Consider the following 7,883-nt stretch of genomic DNA (forward strand, 5'->3'; position numbering starts at 1 on the left):
AAGAAAAAAAAGAAAAAAAAAGAAAAAAGAAAAAGAAATAGAAAATAAATAAAGAGGGGCAATGTTACTATCTCTTTTTCCACACTTGTGCTTCAAAGTACCACCATGTTCTTCATGTAGTGACTCTCATATCTTGTGCTTCAAAGTAGCACCATGTTCTTCATATAGATTGTCTCCTATGTTGTCGCTTTCATATACTAGTGGGAATATTCATTATAGAACTTGGCTTGTATATTCCAACGATGGGCTTCCTCAAATGCCCTAGGTCTTCATGAGCAAGCAAGTTGGATGCACACCCACTTAGTTTCTTTTGTTGAGCTTTCATACACTTATAACTCTTAGTGCATCCGTTGCATGGCAATCCCTACTCCTCGCATTGACATCAATTGATGGGCATCTCCATCGCCGGTTGATTAGCCGCGTCGATGTGAGACTTTCTCCTTTTTTGTCTTCTCCACATAACCTCCATCATTATATTCTATTCCACCTATAGTGCTATATCCATGGCTTGTGCTCATGTATTGCGTGAGGGTTGAAAAAGCTGAATCGCGTTAAAAAGTATGAACCAATTGCTCGGCTTGTCATCGGGGTTGTGCATGATGGGGGCATGTTGTGTGACAAAAATGAAGCATGGCCAAACTGTATGATTTTGTAGGGATAAGCTTGCTTTGGCCTTGTTGTTTTGAAAAGACATGATTGCTTTATTGGTACGCTCGAAGTATTATTGTTTTTATGTCAAATGATAGACTATTGCTTTGAATCACTCGTGTCTTGATATTCATGCCATGATTAGACATATGAACAAGATTATGCTAGGTAGCATTCCACATCAAAAATTATCTTTTTTATCATTTACGTACTCGAGGACGAGCATGAATTAAGCTTGGGGATGCTGATACGTCTCCGTCGTATCTATAATTTTTGATTGTTCCATGCCAATATTATTCAACTTTTATATATTTTTGGCAACTTTTTATACTATTTTTGGGACTAACATATTGATCCAGTGCCCAGTGCCAGTTCCTGTCTGTTGCATGTTTTTTGTTTTGCAGAAACCCAGTATCAAATGGAGTCCAAACGGGATTAAAACGGACGGAGATTTTTTTGGAATATTTATGATTTTTGGGAAGTAAAATCAACGCGGAATGGTGTCCAGGGTGGCCACGAGACAGGGGGCGCGCCCTCCCCCTGGGGGCGCCCTGGACTCTCATGGGCCACCCGTAAGGCGGTTGATGCTCTTCTTTTGGCACAAGAAACCTAATTTTATGAGAAAGATCTGGGCGAAAGATTCACCCCAATCGGAGTTACGGATCTCTGGATATTTAACAAACATTGAAGGGGTAGAATCTGAGAACGCAGAAACAGAGAGATAAATCCAATCTCGGAGGGGCTCTCGCCCCTCCCAAGACATGGGAGCCAAGGACTAGAGGGGAAACCCTTATCCCACCTAGGGAGAAGGTCAAGGAAGAAGAAGAAGAAGGGGGGCTGTCGGTGTCAAAACCGGCGGATCTCGGGTAGGGGGTCCCGAACTGTGCGTCTAGGCGGATGGTAACAGGAGACAAGGGACACGATGTTTTTACCCAGGTTCGGGCCCTCTCGATGGAGGTAAAACCCTACTTCTGCTTGATTGATATTGATGATATGGGTAGTACAAGAGTGGATGTACCACGAGATCAAAGAGGCTAAACCCTAGAAGCTAGCCTATGGTATGATTGTTGTTGTTGTTGTTGTTGTTGTGTCCTACGGACTAAAACCCTCCGATTTATATAGACACCGGAGAGGGCTAGGGTTACACAGAGTCGGTTACAATGGTAGGAGATCTACATATGCGTATCGCCAAGCTTGCCTTCCACGCCAAGGAAAGTCCCATCCGGACACGGAACGGAGTCTTCAATGTTGTATCTTCATAGTCTTGGAGTCCGGCCAATGATGATAGTTCGGCTATCCGGACACCCCTTAGTCCAGGACTCCCTCAGTAGCCCCCGAACCAGGCTTCAATGACGATTAGTCTGGCGCGCATATTGTCTTCGGCGTTGCAAGGCGGGTTCTCCTCCAAATTCCATGTGCTTGCCGAATAGTGTCCGGCTTCCTCATAAATGTTGCGCTCCTTGGCTTCCGTGTCCAATAATAGCCCTCTTCCACGTGTCGTATGAATGCGAAAAGCCAGGGTATTTTTACGTTTTACCCCCAAGCTGCACGAATAAGCTGCCTATAAGAGAGGCAAGGATCTAGATCCAAATCACACCATCCTCCTTCCGCGAGTACTCATCAGAGCGCCTCTGAAAAAAATCCACTCCATCATGGACAGCCGATGCGGCTCCTCCTCTCGCGCTCCCAGCCCTCAGCCAGGAGACTAGAGGAGATGTACAATTCCGCACAATGAGCTGGTGATGCTCCAAGCGGAGGGATACCTTCCTCCGGCCTTCATGGTCCCGGTTCGAGCCGGGCTGGCCACCTAAAAGGCGGAAAGCAGGCGGAGGACACCCCCAATCCCTCCAAAGGAGAGCGGGTGTGTTTCGTCCCTCATCTAATAAGGGGGCTCAGATTTCCCATACATTCGTTTTTCCGGGGGCTCCTGGAGTTCTACGGACTCTAGCTTCATCACCTTACACCCGCCTCCATTTTGCACATCGCGGGTTTTGTAGCTCTTTGCGAGCTGTTCTTGGGCATCGAGCCCCATTTTGCGCTGTGGAAGAGATTGTTTTGCCTCGTACCCCGTGCTCACGAGGGGTCGATATATCAAGTGGGTGGAGCCGAAATATGGCGCATCGCCGGGAACGGATATCTGTCCGGGACCCCGAAGAAGGCGTCCGAAGACTGGCCTTCAGAATGGTTTTATGTGGAAGACGCTCCACTGCCGGACCTAGTTCGGATCGGCCTCCCGGAGTTCAGCAACGCTCCTCTGAAGAAACGCCTGAGTTGGTGCCCGCGGAGCCCTCAACGGGAAGATGATAGGAGCGTCCAATACCTGATGGGCCGGATAAGGTTATTGGTCCATTCCGGATTGACCATGATTGGGATCAGGGCCACGTGCATTATGCGGGGGGTGCAACCGCTCCAATATAGGGGCCACCCCATGTGGGACTTCAACTGGGAGAACGATGCCACCCATCATGGCCGCAAGGGACCGGGATTGGCTGCCGATCTGGTGAAGATCCTGTCAGGCTTATACAAGGGGGAGAAGGAGGACTTCCTCCGCACGAGTCCATTGAATGGATTCTCCATGAATATCCCTCGGAGCTGGGTAAGAGGACGTTTATCTATCCGATTCGTGCTTTCAAAGTTAAGTGTCTTACTTTATGATTTCGATGCAGGAACTGCGCCGGGATGTGGAGGGCATACACAGCCCGGCTCCACAACCCGAGGATCCGGAACGATCCATTGATCCACCAACTTAGCATGGACAATGCCTTAGTCGCCATTACGGCCGACTACCCTGGTTTAACTCCAGCTTCCCAGGTAACTGTGACCGAGGTCTTGTCATTATTACTCATCCATGCTTATTTCTGAACACTGTATACCAACGGTGTCCCACAGGAGGTACCTTTAGGGTGGGAAGCCGGATCCGCGGCGGCTGACCAACAAGGGTCAGTTCGGCCCAGTAGGCGGAAGAGGAGTGCGGCGCGAGTCGAAACGTCGCCGCAACGGTATGGAGCACCACCGTATTTAAGGGAAAGATTTCTGGGAGGTATATTAACGCTCCTAATTCTTCTAGGAGAAAGAGCGCTCGCCGGACTGTGCCCAGAGAGGTGGCAAACCAGGCCTCCGCCAGCCAGGCTCCAACACCTGGTCTGGAGGGGGAGGCGAGCACAAGGCGCGAGCCGGATGCTCCTCCAGCGGAGGATACCGACAGGTTGTCCGCCACCAGGTCTGAGGTGGAGAGCGCCATGAATCACAGGCGCCACCGGACAGTTCTTCGTGACGCGTGTTTCTCCCCAGAGGCATTGAATGCCTTTAATGCAGGAGACGCGCACCTACGTGCCGCTCAAGATGGTTTAACCAGAGCCATGGAGCAGTATGTGAAGGACATACGGGTAAGAAGTTTTAATAGTTATATATGCCAGTAGCCCCCGAGACTTGAAATAGTTAGAATAACTGATTTAAGGATCATTTATTATGCAGGATCTTACGGAGAAGAATACCCACCTGTCTCAGGAGCTTCAAGGATGCAAGGCTCAACTTGAGACCGCACTAGCCGCTGCAGGGGGAGCCACGAAGACCCCCTCTAGTAATACATACTTCGAAAAGATAAGTAGTTTATGAAGTGCGGCTTGTGCATAAGTCTGACAATAATATTGCAGAGGGTGCCGGACTAGATCCGGACAAGCAACATCTGCTGCACCAGCTGAAGGCCGGCGAGAAGGTGCTTATGAGGGTGCAGCAGGAGAGGAACAAACTCCAAGATGCTAACACCCAGCTGGGCGAAGAACTAAAAGATGTTCGGGTCCAGCTGTCTGACTCCGTGAAGGAGAATCGGCGGCTTCATCGCGGCATCTACATTAAGTGCTTGAGCAAACTCTTTTGAAAAGAAGAGTTTGGCGAGGAAGTCGATTGATAGAAATGTGTCTGTAGGTGTGCTCACAGGTCGTCCTGCGGAGGAGATGCCCGGTTCAACGGGTGACCAACTTCCCGAGCTGCTGCAACTGCACGAACGTGTTTGACAGGCGATGAGTGGCGTCGCCCAGGCCTTGTGGCCGTCCGTCTCCCTACCCGAGGGTCTTGGAGGGCTTGCAGAGAAGCTTCAGGGAGCACGGCAGCGCTTCCATCTGTGGAAGATATCGGCCTGCCGTCAAGGCGCCAGGGAGGCCTGGGCCATGGTTAAGACGCGGTACAAGAAGTCGGATCCGAACCACATGGCCGAGGTCGGACCTGTGGGGCCCGATGGGAAGGAGATCCCTGTGAGCTTAATGTACGGCCAAGTGGAGTTGGCCGCTAAGTATTCCGAACGGGACTGTAAATTAGACAACCTGTTAGATGGGATTGAAGAGGAGTACAATCAGTCAATTTGACAATGTATTTTGAAATGACATGTATAATGCCTTCTAGCCGGATTGTAGATCGTTTGTCTTTGCGGACCTTTTCGCTTCAACCTCGGGACCCAATAGTCCGGAGTGTGTCCGAATACCCTCACAGTTATGTAAAAACCGGGGTATGCATGGAGACCAGGCGTAGGGGTCATTAGTGCTTTATCAGACAAGTGCCCAACTAGTTATGTTATATTACATGGTTAGTAAGAAACATCTTCCAGGGAGAATAGTTCTGTTAGGGGTTCCTTTCCCTGGGAGGCATGCCCTAAAGTTCATGTCCGGACTGCAAAAAGAGCAGAAAAAGCATCTGGGGTAGATAAATAAATAAGTAATAAATCATCTTTCAAGTCACTGACCGAATATTTCCTTAAGAACGCTAGCTTTTGGCTTCACCCAGTCTGAGGTACACATCCGGCTGACCCGGCAGTAACAATCGCAGAGGTGCTCCCTTTACCTCCTAGCCGAACAATCGGGAACGTAGGGGTAAGCACAGGAGCCAGGCAACCCAGCTTGGCCAAAACTTAAGTCATATCGATGCATATAATGGTGAATAAAAGGTACATGCGGAAGTATGACACATGTGTTGGGCATGAAGCCCGTATAAATAAGCTTCTGTTAAAGAAGCCCCTAGGTATAATGAGTGCGAGTAGCACATCAAGTGTGTGCGAACAATGCACGAATCAGCCCTCAAAGGCTTTTACTAAAAGGGGGGGGGGAAGGAGGGAAACAAAAGACAGCAAAAATATAAAAGGTGGACGGAGGAAGGAGACGAACTCTTAGTCCAGCGCTAGGCGTAGAATCTTCGGAGACGGGCTGCGTTCCATGGGTTCGGCTCGAGTCAGTTGTCGGATGCGTTACGTAGACGGTATGCTCCGCCGGTCAGGACTTGGTCGATGATGAAGGGACCTTCCCATTTGGGCTTAAGTTTGTCCTTTTTCTTGTCCGACAGGCGTAGAACTAGCTCACCAACATTGTAAGTTTTGGCCCGTACTTCTCTGCTTTGATATCTTCGAGCCTGCTGCTGATAGAATGCGGAACGGGCTTTTGCCACGTCACGCTCCTCCTCTAAGGCGTCCAAACTGTCCTGCCGATCCAACTCGGCTTCTCTTACTTCGTACATGCGCACGCGAGGTGAGTCATGAATTATATCGCAGGGCAAAACTGCCTCTGCGCCGTATACCATAAAAAATGGTGTGAATCCGGTAGTGCGGTTTGGCATAGTCCGCAGCCCCCAGAGTACGGAGTCGAGCTCCTCTACCCAGTGCGTGTTAGATTCTGTGAGGGACCGCACTAATCTGGGTTTGATGCCGCTCATGATTAGACCATTCGCTCGTTCGACTTGACCGTTAGTTTGAGGGTGATAGACTGAAGCGTAGTCGAGCTTGATGCCCATATTTTTGCACCATAGTTTAACTTCGTCGGCCGTGAAATTCGTGCCGTTATTAGTGATGATGCTGTGGGGGACGCCATAACGGTGTACTAACCCGGATATGAAGTCTATCACAGGTCCGGATTCGGCCGTCTTAACGGGCTTGGCCTCTATCCATTTGGTGAATTTATCCACCATGACCAATAGGTATTTTTGCTTGTGGGTTCCCCCTTTAAGGGGTCCAACCATGTCAAGCCCCCAGACCGCAAACGGCCAGGTGATGGGTATAGTTTTGAGGGCGGTGGGTGGCATGTGGCTCTGATTAGCAAAGAGCTGGCAACCGACGCATCGTTGGACTAAGTCCTTAGCATCTGCCCGGGCCGTTGGCCAATAAAATTCTGTACGGAAGGCCTTGCCTACAAGGGCCCGGGCTGCGGTGTGGTGCCCGCCGAGTCCGGCGTGAATTTCAGCCAGAAGATTTCGCCCTTCCTCTTCGGAGATGCACCTTTGAAGGACTCCGGTTTTTCTTATAAAGCTCTCCCTCGTGGACCTTGTAGGCTTTAGATCGCCGAACTATGCAGCGGGCCTCATTTTGGTCTTCGGGGAGTTACTACCTAATTAAGTAGGCGAGGAATGGTTCCGTCCACGGGGCAATCACTGCCATTATTTCGTGGGATAAAGGTGTTATTTCATTGGCTGAGCCACCAATTGTGTCAGAATGTTCGGTGTTGGGCGGTGCGGTTGGTTCCGGATTGTTATTTCCGGACTCCTCTTCCCATACTACGGATGGCTGAAAGAGCCGCTCCAGGAAGATGTTTGGAGGGACGGCGTCGCGTTTTGGGCCGATGCATGCCAACACGTCGGCTGCCTGGTTGTTATCCCGGGCTACATGGTGGAATTCGAGTCCTTCGAACTATCACACCCTAGCTAGTTCATGCATTAGAGTGTTGCATCATGTCTATCCTTTCATCAGAAACTTGAAATGGGGATGTCAGAACCCCCAGCCCCCTCTGAAACCAACTAGGGTTTACTAAAAACTTTTTCAATGAACCTGAAATGCCCTTCTAAAATGTCCATCATTTTTGTCTTGGTTCAGAACCTCTGCCAAAAGTGTTGCACAATTTTCTAGGTCATCTTAGGGTCTTTGAATTAAATGATAAGTATTTTAATTTGGGCATTTAAAATTATATAAAATATTTCAAATGCTCAAATATTCCTTAACTGAAATGTTTCATGTTGGAAATATTCCAACTTTGGACCAGGAGCAGTTTGGTGATTTTAGGAGTTGCCTAGGTATTTTTAATAATTCAACAAAGTTGCAGAAAAATAGAAAAACACAAAAAAAAAACAGAAAGGAAAACTTACCTGGCGCCTGCAACCCGGCCCACCTGCCGGCCCAGCCCAGCGCCGCGCCAGCGAGCTGCTTGCCCGGCCAGGCAGGCAGGCAGGTGCTCGACGGCGAGCACCGCATGGGTGCCACGCACCTG

Source organism: Triticum aestivum, chromosome 6B (assembly GCF_018294505.1).
Source record: "Triticum aestivum cultivar Chinese Spring chromosome 6B, IWGSC CS RefSeq v2.1, whole genome shotgun sequence".
In the NCBI taxonomy this organism is placed as follows: domain Eukaryota; kingdom Viridiplantae; phylum Streptophyta; class Magnoliopsida; order Poales; family Poaceae; genus Triticum; species Triticum aestivum.